The sequence below is a fragment of the Notothenia coriiceps genome, unplaced genomic scaffold, assembly GCF_000735185.1.
Source record: "Notothenia coriiceps isolate Sejong01 unplaced genomic scaffold, NC01 NC01_scaffold00033521, whole genome shotgun sequence".
NCBI classification, from domain to species: domain Eukaryota; kingdom Metazoa; phylum Chordata; class Actinopteri; order Perciformes; family Nototheniidae; genus Notothenia; species Notothenia coriiceps.
The window spans coordinates 1-3,677 of NW_011366222.1; the positions used below are offsets into that span (position 1 = coordinate 1).

A 3,677-nucleotide genomic window follows, 5' to 3' on the forward strand; every position below is an offset into this window, starting at 1 on the left:
CCAGTTCAAGTCCCGGCAAGACCAAGTGCTACCGAGGTGTCCCTGAGCAAGGCACCGTTCCCACACTGCTCCCCGGGCGCCGCTCAAAATGGCAGCCACGCTGCTCCTAACACTAGGATGGGTCAAATGCAGAGAAACAATTTCCCCACGGGGATTAATAAAGTATATCAAAATAAAAAATAAATAAAAAAGAGGCAACTACAGGAAGACAGACTGCGTGATACACCGAGAGAAGAAGAACAGACTGTGTGATACGCCGAGAGAAGAAGAACAGACTGCGTGATAACCGAGAGAAGAAGAACAGACTGCGTGATATAAACCAACAACAAATAGCGTGCGTTCCATTTTCACTCTACAGCGAGAAGCTCACGGGGCTTTCCCGAACCTGTGTCGAGAGCTGGAGTTAAATGAAATCTCAGATTTGTCTTCTTAATAGTTTGTTTGGGTCCCTCACTTCCGTTTCGCTTCTCATGCACTGATTCGCTAAGCTGAACAGCCAATCAGAGTGACTTCTTTGGCCGACGGCCTTTAGCCGACAGCGGCGGAAGGTGTCGGCTCGGCCGAAAAGACACGACGGGGCGGGACACACCAATCCGAGTAGGGCGACAGGACGCTCATGGACGGCCAGACATCTATCGAAATCGGCTTGGTGTGTAAGGACCTTAAAGTAACAGACAGAGAATCAGCACTTTTGAAACAGGGCTGAAACAGAGGGGATTATGGGTAATGCTGCAATGATCTGTTTGGTGTTTCAGCCAATCAGAGACAGGCTCTGTATATATCTGAGACCTGTGATATATTGATGAAAAGCAGTATACTGTATTAGGGGACCTTTAACCTCCGGCTCTCTCTCCCTCAGGGCGAGTGTTTACTAACTCGGAGGACACGGCCTGTCTGCTGGGGATGCGCCGCAGAGCCATGGTGTTCCAGCCCGTCTCTCAGCTCAAAGACGAGACTGACTTTGTGTAAGAAACACTTTCACTTTGTAGCAATACAGCTCCTGCAATTAATTGTACCACAAAGTGACTTGTAAAAATGCAGTATGTGAAACATTTTGAAAAAGTCCTTGTCTTGTCTGTCAAACATGTTAATAAAATAGTATGTTGAAAATATTATACAAATGCGTAGTATAGTTAAAGTATGTCGAATAATTTTAAACAGTTCATAGTAGTCTGTCCAAAATATCATAGTCAAAGTGTAGTTGTCAAAACAGATATCACAATACATATCATCACAGGTAGAGTGAATGTACAGTGAGTCTACAGGGGGTATAATATATATATTATAATATTAAACTCTTCTTGTCTCCTCAGCCACAGGATCCCTAAGGAGCAGTGGTGGCTGAAGCTCCGCCCCCTGATGAAGATCTTGGCTAAATACAAGACGAGCTACGACGTGTCGGACTCGGGTCAGATGGAGCACGTGACCCGCGTCCGACCCAAAGAGAGCAAACCCTCCGAGAACATCTGAAGATCAGCTGCCGGAGGAGACGTCCAATCAGAGAGCAGCTTCACTGGAGCTCCTCCCCATGACTGAGCGACCGCTAGTTGGTGATTTTAAAAAGTCCGGGCACTATTCAGAAGGGAGCTTGTATTTTTGAGATGAGGGAAATGTAGCTGATTAAACAGTATTTGGAAAGGAGCTCTTTTCGTAGCTAGAGCTAACGTTGTACTTCTCCTAGATCCACAACGTTATTATAGACTTTAATATATAACCACTCCCTGTTATGTACTGTAAGAGTTTTAGTCGTGAAACTGACTGGCAGCTGAGCGTAAATCATGTGGCGAGAACGCTGAGGTCAAGTCCTGATTTTTGTCACTTTTATTATTTTCTTATAATGCCCTTTAAGCCTCATATTTAATTTAATGTCCTGAAGCTGCTTTTAAAGATATAAGAAATGCCACGAGGATCACATGCTGTCAATATAACGCCTGCTAAATGTATTTACCATCATGACACTCTGAAGTTTAGTGCGCCTAGCTGAGTGTGTGTCCTCTCACCTGCTAAGTGTGTGTGTGTGTGTGTGTGTGTGTGTGTGTCCTCTCACCTGCTAAGTGTGTGTGTGTGTGTGTGTGTGTGTGTTTGCATCCTATCACCTGCTAGTGTGTGTGTGGTGTTACTCTAGCCATTGTTCCACTCTGGGCTTTGTGTGTTTCTCCTGTCGTGCAAAGCCTGCTGTCGATGTAGTTTGGAGAATGTCTGAAACTTGTATGCAACATTTTATCTGTGTGTGTGTCCTGTCACCAAATAATAAAACATGTTTTGTGTGGAAAGTGTTTCAGTGAGATCTATCTGTAACTGTATTTGTTGGTTATGGGGTCAGATATATACAAATATATAAAAAACATGTCTATGAAGTGTTTTGCTCAAAATATCAAACAGATCACCCATTCTAGCCATGCCTCATATCCCTCTATTTCACTTCCTGTTTCTAAAGTGCTGTTTGGGGTATAAAGCTTTAAAAAAATAAAAAATTGATACAAAATAAAAAAGGAGGGGTCTGAGCTCATGCAGGACCCGGCAGCTGGTGGCCGTTTCTCAATCTCGAGGATACTGGCTTCCAAGCCAATATTTCAAGGATGCTACGTCATCAAGTGGCACAGCAGGACCGTTCCAATCTCCAGCATACTTGGAATTCCACCGAGGCCGCGTCCTTGGTTTGGGGGAAATTTCGAGGCTGCACCATAGACTGGGCTGCACATGGGGGCCGTTTCTCAATCGCGAGGATACTTGCTTGGTAGCACATGTCTTCCGAGTCACTTGCTTCAGAAGCTAGGCATGAATCCTTCCTGGCATTCGGAAAACGAAGAGTGGAACAGGCTAGCAAGTGTGCAGGTGTGCGTCATGAGAGAGGCCCCGCCTTACATTTTCCGCCACAGATTTGGGGAAATTGGTCCGTACGCAAAGCATTGTGGGGATTTTAAGGACGCAAAGTCTACCCATGTGCAGCCTCGAAATTACCCCCAAACCAAGGACGCAGCCTCGGTGGAATTCCAAGTATGCTGGAGAACAGTCCTTCGGCGGCACTCGATGACATAGTATCCTTGAAATATTGGCTTGGAAACCAGTTTCCTCGCGATTGAGAAACGGCCACTTTGTTTGAAAAGTGTCTTGACTCATGTTGTGAGACTGCTCATCATATACACTTCCTGCTCTCCTAAAGACTGCATGACAGAAGTCTTCATTTATTTTACTCTGGTACTTCCTCCTGGTTCCTCCACTTTTGACATTCAAATTCATAGGTCTCTAGTTGTAGGGGAAATGTTGCACAAGTGCAAGCTGGAACTGGACTGACTGGAGTTGATATTGAATAATAAGTTGATTTGGAACTCTCACTGTACTAACCAGTGACATTTGAGAGAAGGTCATACACTGGCCAAACACACTCTAGTTTCTGAAGGTCTATTATTTATGTCATCCTGCCAAAACAATAAATGCATAGTTCTAGTTGTGTAGCTAAGCTGTCACCATAGCCTTCTGTTTTCCATTGCAGTGTGTAGCCCAGGCCTCTGAGGCTAAGCATGTTTGCCTGAGAACATGTGTAATTTAGCATGCTAACTAGCTACCGGCAACTTCAGCTGGGCCATTCACAGCAGGGCTGCCAACATTTGAGTTCAGCTTGGAGTGAGACTTTTGGTGAACCGAAAAAAGAAACGTTCATGTGTACAGTGTTACAA

General features: G+C 44.8%; 1 long non-coding RNA gene across 1 annotated transcript; it reads left to right on the top strand.

Annotated features, from left to right (window-relative positions):
• The first annotated feature begins 854 nt into the window (after positions 1 to 854).
• On the top strand, positions 855 to 2,273 carry LOC104961630 (uncharacterized). The gene is made up of 2 exons (XR_800117.1): positions 855 to 965; positions 1,314 to 2,273. It is a non-coding gene; the product is annotated as an uncharacterized lncRNA (long non-coding RNA).
• The last annotated feature ends 1,404 nt before the right edge of the window (positions 2,274 to 3,677 follow it).